We start from the raw sequence: 14,716 nt of genomic DNA, 5'->3' as shown, positions 1-14,716 counted from the left end.
ATCTACACATTCAATGCAATCCCTATTAAAATACCATCCACTTTTTTCAAAGAAATGGAACAAATCATCCTAAAATTTGTATGGAACCAGAAAAGACCCCAAACAGCCAGAGGAATGTTGAAAAAGAAAACCAACCTGGTGGCATCACAATTTTGGACTTCAAGCTCTATTACAAAGCTGTAATCATTAAGACAGTATGGTAATGGCACAAACACGGACACATAGATCAATGGAACAGAATAGAGAGCCCAGAAATGGACCCTCAACTCTACGGTCAACTCATCTTCGACAAAGCAGGAAAAAATATGCAATGGAAAAAAGACAGTCTCTTCAACAAATGGTGTTGGGAAAATTGGACAGCCACATGCAGAAGAATGAACCTGGACCATTTCCCTACACCACACACAAAAATAGACTCAAAATGGATGAAAGTCCTAAATGTGAGACAGGAATCCATTAAAATCCTTGAGGAGAACACAGGCAGCAACCTCTTCGACCTCAGCCGCAGCAACTTCTTCCTAGACACATCGCCAAAGGCAAGGGAAACAAGGGCAAAAATGAACTATTGGGACCTCATCAAGATAAAAAGCTTTTGGGGGCGCCTGGGTGGCTCAGTTGGTTATGCGGCTGCCTTCGGCTCAGGTCATGATCCTAGGGTCCTAGGATCGAGCCCCGCGTCCAGCTCACTGCTCAGCGGGGAGCCTTCTTCTCCTTCTCCCTCTGCCTGCCACTCTGTCTACTTGTGCTTTCTCTCTATCTCTCTGTCAAATAAATAAATAAAATCTTAAAAAAATAAAAATAAAAAAAGATAAAAAGCTTTTGCACAGCAAAAGAAACAGTCAACAAAACCAGAAGACAACCGACAGAATGGGAGAAGATATTTGCAAATGACATATCAGATAAAGGACTAGTATCCAAAATATATAAAGAACTTACCAAACTCAATACCCAAAGAACAAATAATCCAATCAAGAAATGGGCAGAAGACATGAGCAGACATTTCTGCAAAGAAGACATCCAAGTGGTCAACAGACACATGAAAAAGTGCTCAACATCACTCGGCATCAGGGAAATCCAAATCAAAACCTCAATGATATACCACCCCACACCAGTCAGAATGGCTAAAATTAACAAGTCAGGAAATGACAGAGGTCGACGAGGATGCAGAGAAAGGGGAACCCTCCTACACTGTTGGTGGGAATGCAAGCTGGTGCAGCCACTCTGGAAAACAGTATGGAGGTTCCTCAAAAAGTTAAAAATAGAGCTACCCTACGATCCAGCAATTGCACTACTGGATATTTACCCTAAAGATACAAATGTAGTGATCCGAAGGGGTACATGCACCCCAATGTTTATAGCAGCAACGTCCACAATAGCCAAACTATGGAAAGAGCCTAGATGTCCATCAACAGATGAATGGATAAGGAAGATGTGGTATATATAGACAATGGAATATTATGCAGCCATCAAAAAATGAAATCTTGCCATTTGCAACGATGTGGATGGAACTAGAGGGTATTATGCTAAGCCTTATGTCAATCAGAGAAAGACAAGTATCATGATCTCACTGATACGAGGAATTTGAGAAATAAGACAGAGGATCACAGGAGAAGGGAGGAAAAAATGAAACAAGATGAAACCGGAGAGGGAGACAAACCATAAGAGACTCTTAATCTCAGGAAACAAACTGAGGGTTGCTGGAGTGGAAGGGGGTGGGAAGGATGGGATGGCTGGGTGATGGACACTGGGGAGGGTATATACTATGGTGAGCACTGTGGATTGTGTAAGACTGATGAATCACAGATCTGTACCCCTGAAACAAATAATACATTATATGTTAATAAAATTTTTTTTAAGGTAAAAAAAAAATCCCATTGACATTTTTCACAGAAGTGGAACAAATAATCGTAAAATTTGTATGGAACCAGAAAAGACCCCAAATCACCAGTGCATTGTTGAAAAAGAAAACCAAAGCTGGGGGCATCATGATGCCTGACTTCAAGCTATATTACAAAGCTGTGATAACCAAGACAGCATGGTATTGGCACAAAGACAGACACATAGATCAATGGAACAGAATAGAGAATCCAGAAATGGACCTTCATCTCTATGGTTCATTAATCTTTGACAAAGCAGGAAAGAATATCCAATGGAAAAAAGACAATCTCTTCAACAAATGGTGGTGGGAAAATTGGATAGCCACATGCAGAAGAATGAAACTGGACCATTCTCTTACACCATACACAAAGATAAACTCAAATTGGATGAAAGACCTAATGTGAAACAGGAATCCATCAAAATCTTAGAGGTGAACATAGGCAGTAACCTCTTCGACATCAGTCACAGCAACTTCTTTCAAGACACAACTCCAAAGGCAAGGGAAACAAAAGCAAAAATAAACTTTTGGGACTTCATCAAGATAAAAAGCTTCTGCACAGCAAAGGAAACAGTCAACAAAACTAAGAGGCAACCCATGGAATGGGAGAAGATATTTGCAAATGGCATTACAGATAAAGGGCGGGTATCCAAGATCTATAAAGAAATTCTCAAACTCAACACCCAAAAAACAAATAATCTAGTCAAAAAGTGGACAGAAGACCTGAACAAACCCTTCTCCAAAGAAGACATACAAATGACTAACAGACACATGAAAAAAATGTTCAACATCACTAGCCAACAGGGAAATACAAATCAAAACCACAAGGAGATACCACCTTACACCAGTTAGAATGGCCAAAATTAAGAAAACAGGAAACAACAAATGTTGGCAAGGATGTAGAGAAAGGGGAACCCTCCTACACTGTTGGTGGGAATGAAAGCTGGTACAGTAATTCTGGAAAACAGTATAGAGGTTCCTCAAGATGTTCAAAATTGAGCTACCCTACAACCCAGCAACTATACTCCTAGGTATTTACCCCAAAGATACAGATGTAGTAAAAAGGAGGGCCACATGCACCCCAACGTTCATAGCAGCAATGTCCACAATAGCCAAACTGTGGAAGGAGCCAAGATGCCCTTCAACAGACAAATGAATAAAGAAGATGTGGTTCATATATACAATGGAATATTACTCAGCCATCAGAAAGGATGAATACCCACCATTTGCATCGACATGGATGGAACTGGAGGGAATTATGCTAAGTGAAATAAGTCAAGCAGAGAAAGACAATTATCATATGGTTTCACTCATATGTGGAACATAAGGAATAGAGCAGAGGACCATAGAGGAAGGGAGGAAAAACTGAATGGGAAGAAATCAGAGAGGGAGAGGAACCATGAGAGATTCTGGACTCCAAACTGAGGGTTAAAGAAGGGATGGGGGATGGGGTAACCAGGTGATGGGTATTAAGGAGGGCACATGATGTGATGACCACTGGGTGTTATACGCAACTAATGAGTCGTTGAACACTACATCAAAAACTAATGATGTACTGTACGTTGGCTAATTGAACATAAAAAAATTATAAAATAAAAAATAAATTAATTAAAAAAAATAAATTCCAGTTAGTCAACGTAAGTGTAATATTAGTTTCAGGAGTAGAATTTAGTCATAAGAATTAGAGTGATTGGGAGCCATCAGAAGGGTTTAAGCAGAGAAGGAACATCATCAAATTTATGTTTGAGAAAAACACTGAAATAATGTGGTTTGAAAAATGGAATGAGAGGTCAAGTGAGAAAGAAGCCAACAAGATAAGTTAGGGCACCACAATAGTGCAAAGAATGGTGATAGCCTAGATAGTTACCATCAGTAGTAGTCACTAAAATGATAATAATCATTCTTAACATAATAATTATTAGCTAACTTTTGGCATTCACAATGCATTTAGCTAAGTCTTTACATGAATTATTTCATTCAATATTCACAACAATCATGTAACCTGGGTGCCAATATAAATCTTATTTTACTAAGGTGGAATCTACATTCAGGGAGGTAAAGTAATTTACCCAAAGGTAAGAGCTTATAAATAGAAGAGGCAGGATTCCAACCCAGGCCTGTCTGACTTCAAAGTCCAAGCTCTTAATGCCCATGCTATACTAAGAAAATGAGAATAAAGGTGGGGATGAGGGGACATATTTGTGCAAAATTAGGGATAAATCACCTAAGATACTTTGTAAATGACTGGATGTTGGGGAGGGAGCAAGTAGGAGGCATCTCTGCCCTGGAAATTAAGAAAATATTGGTGCTATAAAGTTAATATGGAAAAGAACTGTTTGGGAATGAAAATAAAGAATTTGGGACTGTGTGACAACATTTGGTAGGAGGTGAATACACTGGTTTGGAGCTCAAGTTTAAGACCTGGACAGGAGATACAGATTTGGAAGTCTTCAGTTTGAGATCACTGTTGAAACCAAAAGAAATAATGAGATAAAATTTGGAAAATGGAGAAGAGAAGGAATGGAATTAAAACTAAATACTAATAAAAGGATGGGCAGGAAAGGATCCAACAATGGAGAAAGAAACCCTAGCAGGAAAGCCTAGATTTTGAAGGAAAGTAGGATCAATAACAGAATATTACAAAAAGATCAAGTAAGAGAAGGACCAGAAAATATCCATTAGATTTGGCAAATATTCCTCAAATCTTGGAAACTGAAGACAGGAGAGAATTTTTGGTGAAAGGGGAATAGTGGTGGGAGAGACAGAGTTTTGACTGATTGTGAACAGATCTCCCACATTAGTCAGGAATACCTTATTCTTTTATCTTAACACAGTCAAATATTGTCCCTAACCTGAGACTTTGAAATACAATCAATGAAGGAGACAGGGGTGAGGGTAGTGCAGATGAAGCTAAGTTACCCAAAAGGGAGAGCTTGAATTGTTCTCTATTTTCATTTGGGGACTTTATGCTAGATTTTTTAAATGCAGGGAAGAAATACAAGGATAAAGGTACATATTAAATAACACCAACCAGCAAATTCTGGATATATATAAAAACCTTCAACCAAGTAAACTGCAAGGACAAGAAACAGAGGGGAAAGAAACCTAATGTAAAAGAAGAAAGAAAGGTAGGGAGGAAGAGAAGGAAGGAGGGAAAGAGGAGGAAGGATGGAAACTTAAGCAAACACAAGTGTTGGGATCTAGATGCAAAGAAATCTAAATATTGACTGGGCATCAATGATACTAAGAAATTATGAGATGCACTGTTGGTGGGAGCAAAAACTGGTACATCCACTGTGGAAAACAGTATGGAGGTTCCCCAAAAAAGTTAAAAATGGAACTACTCTACTACTCTACTAAGATCTAAGAACTACTCTACTAAGATCCAATAATCACATTACTGGGTATTCAAAATACAAAAACATACAAAATACAAAAAAACAAAAAAACACACACACAAAAAAACCACTAATTCAAAGGGATATATGCCCCCCAATGTTTATAGCCACATTATTTACAATAGCCAAGATACTGAAGCAGCCCAAGTATCCATCAATTGATGAATGGATAAAGATGTGGTGAACAAAGGAAAAAAAAGGAGAAAGACAAACCAAAAAAGACTCTTGGGGCACCTGGGTGGCTCAGTCGTTAAGCGTCTGCCTTCAGCTCAGGTCATGATGCCAGAGTCCTGGGATCGAGCCCCACATCGCGCTCCCTACTCAGCAGGAAGCCTGCTTCTCCCTCTCCCACTCCCCCTGCTTGTGTTCCCTCTCTTGCTGTGTCTCTGTCAAATAAATAAATAAAATCTTAAAAAAAAAAAAAAGAAATAGACTCTTAACCGTGGAGAACAAACATATGGTTATGGGGGGGGGTGGCAAATGGGTGAAATAAGTGATGGGGATTAAGAGTACACTTATCAAAAAAATTTTTTAAAAGAGTACACATATCACGATGAGCAATGAGTAATGTATAGAATTGTTAAATTACTATATCATACACCTGAAATTAACATAATACTGTATAGTAACTATACTGGAATGAAAATTAAAAACAGTAAAAAAGAAATTATGAAATAGAATTGGTTACATTTAGAAAAGGAGAGCTTATTCTTTAGAAAGGCATAATGAAATACTTCAAATGAAAAGGCATAGTGTCTGGGACTTGCTTCGAAATAATCCAGTAGGGGGTTGGAGAAAGAAGAGGATGAGGATGTTGGTAAGTAAGACTGGCCGTGGGTTTTGATAACTGTTTAAGCTGCTTGATGGACATGGGGATTCATTGTATAATTCCTCATTCCTTTGGTATATATTTGAGATTTTCAATACCAATGTCTTTTTAAGTGGAAAAAATTTTTTTATTTAAATTTGATTAGGTCTAGTACATCATTAGTTTTTGATATTATGTTCAATGATTCAACAGTTGAAAGTTTTAGGATATTATTTCATCTGTTTTGTTTCTTAAATTCCACATATGAGTGACATCACATGGCATTTGGCTTTCTCTGACTGACTTATTTTGCTTAGCAAAATACCCTCTTGTTCCATCCAGATGAACACAGGGGAAGGGAAAGAAAAATAAAATAAGATGAAAATAGGGAGGCAAACCATAAGAGACACTAATTCCAGGAAACAAATGAACGGTTGCTGGAGGGGAGATGGGTGGGGGGGGAGGGGTCATTGGGTTATGGGCATTAAGGAGAGCACTTGATATAATGAGCACTGGGTGTTATATGCAACTGATGAATCACTAAATTCTACCCCTGAAACTAATAATACGGTGTATGTAAACTACATTGAATTTAAATAAAGCATATTTTAAAAGATATTATTTCATTATGATATACTTCATAGAGCACCAGTAGAAATAAGGAAAATTTAAAGGACAGAAAATGAGAATCTCAGGAAACGTATATGCACTAAATAGGTAAAGAAACCATGTTATATAGGAGCTATTATATTATTAGGTCTCAATTTTTATTTTTTATTTTATTTTTTCAATTTAAATTTTTTTATTACGTTTAGTTAGCCAATATATAGTACATCATTAGTTTTTGATGTAGTGAAAATTTTTAAATTTAAATTGATACATATATATATATCACATCTTCTTTATCCATCCGTTGATGGACATCTAGGCTCTTTCCATAGTCTGGCTATTGTGGACACTGCTGTTATAAACATTGGGGTGCAGGTGCCCCTTCAGATCACTATGTGTCCTTTGGGTAAATACCTAATAGCACAATTGCTGGGCCGTAGGGTAGCTCTATTTTTAACTTTTTGGAGAACATCCATACTGTCTTCCAGAGTGGCTGCACCAGCTTGCATTCCCACTAACTGCAAGAGGGTTCCCCTTCTCTGTATCCTTGCCAATATGTGCTGTTTCCTGACGTGTTAATTTTAACCTTTCTGACTGGTGTGAGGTGGTATCTCATTGTGGTTTTGATTTGTATTTCCCTGATGCTGAGTGATGTTGAGCATTTTTTCATGTGTCTGTTGTAGGCCTCATTTTTAAAATACTATGATTCTAGAGCATGAATACTAAACAGAACATGAAAAAAACAGTCCATGTAAGGACATATATATATGTAGCAATATAGAATTTACTAAACATAGCATTTCAAACCTAAGAAAATATATTTATGTCATATTTTTTCTCAGAATTTCCCAATAAGTTATTAGCTCAGGATAACTGAATTCAACTTTACTTTGATTAAATTTGGCCCAATGAACTGGCTCTTTTATTACTATCCTCAAAGTGGGCATAAGCTGTTTTAAGAAGAAAGTTAGGTTGGTACTATATTTAGAACCCAAGGTCTTGTGCTTACCTATGTATATATATGTATTATATACCTTATTTAAATGGAAGGTCCTGAAATACGGGTTCCTTCCCTTCCTTAGTGCTGTGAGGGATATGAATAAAGTCCAATACTTAGAAATAATGTGTTTTGGGGCGCCTGGGTGGCTCAGTCATTAAGCGTCTGCCTTCGGCTCAGGTCATGATCCCGGGGTCCTGGGATCGAGCCCCGCATCGGGCTCCCTGCTCCACGGGAAGCCTGCTTCTCCCTCTCCCATTCCCCCTGCTTGTGTTCCCTGTCTCGCTGTGTGTCTTTCTGTCAAATAAATAAATAAAATCTTAAAAAAAAAAAAAAAAAAAAAAGAAATAATGTGTTTTGAGGGGGGAAAGATGGCGGAGGAGTAGAGGACCCTATTTCAACTGGTCCCTGGAATTGAGCTGGATATCTACCAGACCACTCTGAGCACCCATGAAACCAGCCTGAGATGTAAGAAGATCAGGACCTCTACAAACAGAATATCGCAGGCAGTTGGTTTTGAGGTACGAAGCGGAGAGCCCTGATTCTGCGGGCAGATATCAGAGGATAAACGGCAGCGGGAGGGTGCCTGGACGTGGGGATCCTACACCACTGGTGAGTGACAGCCTCACGCGCTGCAGACGGGGCACAGACTCGCAGACTGGTAGCATCGGGAAAGGACTTTAGGGCAGCCCCCGGGATGGAAAACCAGACCGGCGGGGTCATGCGCACGTGAACCGCAGCCCCCCAGATAGAAACCCGGAGCGACGTCGCACGCACGCGAACTGCAGCCTCTGAGACGGAAACCCGGTGTGCTAGGGTCACGCTGGTGAACTGCAACACCCGGGGGTGGAAACCCCGAGCGGTGGAGTCGCGCGCATGCGAACTGGGAGCGGCTGGCGGTTTTAGAAGCACAAAGGGCAGAGACGTGCCCCGACCTGGAGGCAGGACTGGGAGTGCTGCGGAGGGGCGCACAACCCAGGACGCTGCAGTTTATAGCAGCACTGACAGAAATGGAGACGGTGTGGCCTGGAGAGCTCACTGAAGAACAGACTGCAGTCTCTCTGCTCTGAGGCAGAGGGTTGGAAACAGTCTCTTCTGCTCTGACTCGCGGAAGAGACGCGGAAAGCCGCCAGGGAAAGCCACCAGAGAACAAAAGCCCCAAAGACTGATTCCCACTGAGCCCATCCCCCGCCACAGGGGCGCAGGGCAACTCCACCCAAACAGGGTTGCCTAGTAACAGCACGGCAGGCCCCTCCCGCAGAAGACAGGCTGGGAAAACAAGAGGCCAGCAACCCTAAGGTCCTTAGAAAACAGGTGCATCTTGCTTGGGCTCTGGTCAATAATTTGGACTCTATACATTCCCTCAAACACCCATCAACAGAATGACTAGGAGGAGGAGCCCCCAAAACAGAAAAGACTCAGAGATTATGACTTATGCCACAGATTTACAAATGGATGCAGATATAACCAAGATGTCGGAGATGGAATTCAGGCTAGCAATTGTGAAGACAATGGCTAGAATGGAGAAATCAATTAATGGCAACATAGAGTCTCTAAGGGCAGAAATAAAAGGTGAATTGGCAGAACTTAAAAATGCTATCAATGAGATCCAATCCAATCTAGATAATCTAACAGCTAGGGAAACTGAGACAGAAGAGAGAATAAGTGACCTGGAAGCCAATATAATAGATAAAAAGGGAAAAGAGGAGGCCAGGGAAAAACAACTCAGAATCCATGAAAATAGAATCAGAGAAATAAGTGACACCATGAGGCGTTCCAATGTCAGAATAATTGGAATCCCGGAGGGAGTGGAGAGAGAGAGAGGACTAGAAGATGTATTTGAGCAAATCGTACCTGAAAACTTCCCTAATCTGGGGAATGAAACAAACATTCGAGTCCTAGAGGCAGAGGGGACCCCTCCTAAGATCAAGGAAAACAGGCCAACACCCCGGCATGTAATAGTAAAACTTGCAAATCTTAGAACTGAGGAAACCATCTTAAGGGCAGTTAGGGGGAAGAGATTCCTTACGTACAGAGGGAGGAACATCAGAATAACATCAGACCTATCCACACAGACCTGGCAAGCCAGAAAGGCCTGGCAAGACATATTCAGGGTACTAAATGAGAAGAACATGCAGCCAAGAATACTTTATCCAGCAAGGCTTTCATTTAGAATGGATGGAGAGACGCAGAGCTTCCACGACCAGCAGAAGTTGAAAGAATATGTGACCACTAAGCCGGCCCTGCAAGAAATATTAAGGGGGGTTCTATAAAAGGAGAAAGACCCCAAGAGTGATCTACAACAGAAATTTACAGGGACAATCTATAAAAACAAGGTCTTCACAGGCAACATGATGACAATTAATTCATATCTTTCAATAATCACTCTCAACGTGAATGGCCTAAACGCTCCCATAAAATGGCACAGGGTTGCAGATTGGATAAAAAGACAGGACCCATCCATATGCTGTCTACAAGAGACTCATTTTGAACCTAAAGATACATCCAGACTGAAAGTGAAGGGATGGAGATCCATCTTCCATGCCAGTGGACCTCAAAAGAAAGCTGGGGTAGCAATTCTTATATCAGATAAATTAGATTTTAAACTAAAGTCTGTAATAAGAGACACAGAAGGACACTATATCATTCTTAAAGGGTCTATCCAACAAGAAGATCTAACAATTGTAAATATCTATGCCCCCAACATGGGAGCAGCCATCTACATAAGCCAACTGTTAACCAAAATAAAGAGTCATATTGATAACAATACGTTAATTGTAGGAGACCTTAATACTCCACTCTCAGCAATGGACAGATCATCTAAGCAGAAAATCAACAAGGAAACAAGAGCTTTGAATGATACATTGGACCAGATGGACCTCATAGATATTTACAGAACATTCCACTCTAAAACAACAGAATACTCATTCTTCTCGAGCGCACATGGAACTTTCTCCAGAATAGACCATATACTGGGTGACAAATCAGGTCTCAACTGATACCAAAAGACTGAGATTATTCCCTGCATATTCTCAGACCACAATGCTCTAAAACTGGAACTCAATCACAAGAAAAAATTTGGCAGAAATTCAAACACTTGGAAGCTAAAGACCACTCTGCTCAAGAATGTTTGGGTCAACCAAAAAATCAAAGAAGAACTTAAACAATTCATGGAAACCAATGAGAACGAAAACACATCGGTCCAAAACCTATGGGATACTGCAAAGGCGGTCCTAAGGGGGAAATACATAGCCATCCAAGCCTCACTCAAAAAAACAGAAAAATCCCAGATTCACCAACTAACTCTACACCTTAAAGAACTAGAGAAAAAGCAACAAACGATGCCTAAGCCACGTATTAGAAGAGAAATAATTAAAATTAGAGCAGAAATCAATGAATTAGAAACCAGAAACACAGTAGATCAGGGGCGCCTGGGTGGCCCAGTCATTAAGCGTCTGCCTTCGGCTCAGGTCATGATTCCAGGTCCTGGGATCGAGCCCCGCATCAGGCTCCCTGCTCTGCAGGAGGCCTGCTTCTCCCTCTCCTACTCCCACTGCTTGTATTCCCTCTCTCACTGTGTCTCTCTCTGTCAAATAAATAAATAAAATCTTAAAAAAAAGAAAGAAAGAAAGAAACACAGTAGATCAGATCAATGAAACCAGAAGTTGGTTCTTTGAAAGAATTAATAAGATTGATAAACCACTGGCCAGACTTATCCAAAAGAAAAGAGAAAGGACTCAAATTAATAAAATTATGAATGAAAGGGGAGAGATCACGACTAACACCAAGGAAATAGAAACAATTATTAGAAATTATTATCAACAACTATATGCCAATAAACTGAGCAATCTGGATGAAATGGAGGCCTTCCTGGAAACCTATAAGCTGCCAAGACCGAAACAGGAAGAAACTGACAACCTGAATAGGCCAATAACCAGTAATGAGATTGAAGCAGTGATCAAAAACCTCCCAAAAAACAAGAGTCCAGGGCCTGATGGATTCCCTGGGGAATTCTACCAAACATTCAAAGAAGAAATAATACCTATTCTACTGAAGCTGTTTCAAAAAATAGAAACAGAAGGAAAACTTCCAAACTCATTCTATGAGGCCAGCATTACCTTAATCCCCAAACCAGGCAAAGACCCCATCAAAAAGGAGAATTTCAGACCGATATCCCTGATGAATCTGGATTCCAAAATCCTCAACAAAATCCTAGCTAATAGGATCCGACAATACATTAAAAGGATCATCCACCACGACCAAGTGGGATTTATCCCCGGGATGCAAGGGTGGTTCAACATTCGCAAATCAATCAATGTGATAGAACACATTAATAAGAGGAGGGAGAAGAACCATATGGTCCTCTCAATTGATGCAGAAAAAACATTTGACTAAATACAACATTGTTTCCTGATTAAAACTCTCCAGAGTATAGGGATAGAGGGAACATTCCTCAAGCTCATAAAATCCATCTATGAAAAACCCACAGCGAATATCATCCTCAATGGGAAAAAGCTGAGAGCCTTCCCCTTAAGATCAGGAACACGTCAAGGGTGCCCACTCTCACCACTGTTGTTCAACATAGTACTAGAAGTCCTAGCAACAGCAATCAGACAACAAAAAGAAATAAAAGGTATTCAAATTGGCAAAGAAGAAGTCAAACTCTCTCTTTTTGCAGACGACATGATACTTTATGTGGAAAATCCAAAAGACTCCACCCCCAAATTACTAAAACTCATCCAGCAATTCAGTAATGTGTCAGGATACAAAATCAATGCACAGAAATCAGTTGCTTTCTTATACACTAACAACGCAACTGTAGAAAGAGAAACTAAAGAAACGATTCCATTTACAACAGCACCAAAAACCATAAGATACCTCGGAATAAACCTAACCAAAGAGGTAAAGGATCTATACTCTAGGAACTACAAAACACTCATGAAAGAAATTGAAGAAGACACAAAAAGATGGAAAAATATTCCATGCTCATGGATCGGAAGAATAAACATTGTTAAAATGTCTATGCTACCCAGAGCAATCTATACCTTCAATGCCATCCCGATCAAAATTCCAGTGACATTTTTCAAAGTGCTGGAACAATCAATCCTAAAATTTGTATGGAATCAGAAAAGACCCCGAATCACCAAGGAGATGCTGAAAAAGAAAAACAAAGCTGGGGGCATCACGTTGCCCGATTTCAAGCTCTGTTACAAAGCTGTGATCACCTAGACAGCATGGTACTGGCACAAAAACAGATATACAGACCAATGGAACAGAATAGAGAACCCAGATATGGACCCTCAACTCTATGGTCAAATAATCTTTGACAAAGCAGGAAAAAACATGCAATGGAAAAAGATAGTCTCTTCAATAAATGGTGCTGGGAAAATTGGACAGCCACATGCAGAAGAATGAAACTCGACCATTCTCTAACACCATTCACAAAGATAAACTCAAAGTGGATGAAAGACCTTAATGTGAGACAGGAATCCATCAAAATCCTAGAGGAGAACAGGAGCAGTAACCTCTTTGACATCACCCACAGCAACTTCTTTCAAGATACATCTCCAAAAGCTAGTGAAACAAAAGCAAAAATGAACTTTTGGTACTTCATCAAGATAAAAACATTCTGCACAGCAAAGGAAACAGTCAACAAAACAAAGAGGCAACCCACAGAATGGGAGAAGATATTTGCAAATGACACTACAGACAAAGGGCTGATATCCAAGATCTATAAAGAACTTCTCAAACTCAACACCCAAAAAACAAATAATCAAGTCAAAAAGTGGGCAGAAGAGATGAACAGACACTTCTCTGATGAAGACATACAAATGGCTAACAGACATGAAAAATGTTCATCATCATTAGCCATCAGGGAAATCCAAATCAAAACCACATTGAGATACCACCTTACACCAGTTAGAATGGCAAAAATGGACAGGGAAAGAAACAACAAATGTCGGAGAGATTGTGAGAAAGGGGAACCCTCTTACACTGTTGGTGGGAATACAAGTTGGTACAGCCACTTTGGAAAACAGTGTGGAGGTGCCTCAAAAAATTAAAAATAGAGCTACCCTATGACCCAGCAATTGCACTCCTGGGTATTTACCCCAAAGACACAGATGTAGTGAAAAGAAGGGCCATATGCACCCCAGTGTTCATAGCAGCAATGTCCACAATAGCCAAACTGTGGAAAGAGCCGAGATGCCCTTCAACAGATGAATGGATAAAGAAGATGTGGTCCATATATCCAAGGGAATATTACTCAGCCATCAGAAAAGATGAATACCCAACTTTTACATCAACATGGATGGGCCTGGAGGAGATTATGCTAAGTGAAATAAGTCAACCAGAGAAAGTCAATTATCATATGGTTTCACTAATTTGTGGAACATAAGGAATAACATGGAGGACATTAGGAGAAGGAAGGGAAAAATGGAGGGGGGGAATTGGAGGGAGAGATGAACCATGAGAGACTATGGACCTGAGAAACAAACAGGGTTTCAGAGCGGAGGGGGGAGGGGGGATTGGTTAGCCCAGTGATGGGTATTAAGGAGGGCACGTAATGCATGGAGTACTGGGTGTTATACGAAAACAGTGGATCATGGATCACTACATCAAAAACTAATGATGTATTGTATGGTGACTAACATAACATAATAAAATTTAAAAAAAAAAGAAATAATGTGTTTTGAATTTTTTATTTAAATTCAATTAATTAACATATAGTATGTTATTAGTTTCAGAGGTAGAGTTCAGTGATTCATCAGTTGTATATAATACCTAGTGCTCATTACATCACATGCCCTCTTTAATGCCCATCACCCAGTTATCTCATCCACCCACCCCCCTCTCCTCCAGCAACCCTCAATTTATTTCCTATGGTTAAGAGTCTCTTATGCTTTGTCTTCCTCTCTGATTATGTCTTGTTTTACTTTTCCCTCCCTTCCTCTATGCTCCTCTGTTTTGTTTCTTAAATTCCATATATGAGTGAAATCATATAATTGTCTTTCTCTGATTGACTTATT

At 39.9% G+C, this 14,716-nt stretch overlaps 1 protein-coding gene across 1 annotated transcript in view; it reads right to left on the bottom strand.

The window, feature by feature from the left end:
* The window catches only part of USP18 (ubiquitin specific peptidase 18), a 62,855-nt gene that overhangs the window by 18,153 nt on the left and 29,986 nt on the right, over window positions 1-14,716 (bottom strand). The window lies entirely within an intron of this gene.

Source organism: Neomonachus schauinslandi, chromosome 5 (assembly GCF_002201575.2).
Source record: "Neomonachus schauinslandi chromosome 5, ASM220157v2, whole genome shotgun sequence".
NCBI lineage: Eukaryota > Metazoa > Chordata > Mammalia > Carnivora > Phocidae > Neomonachus > Neomonachus schauinslandi.
The sequence above is the reverse complement of the archived record's forward strand: the minus strand, read 5'-3'. Positions and strand labels throughout refer to the sequence as shown.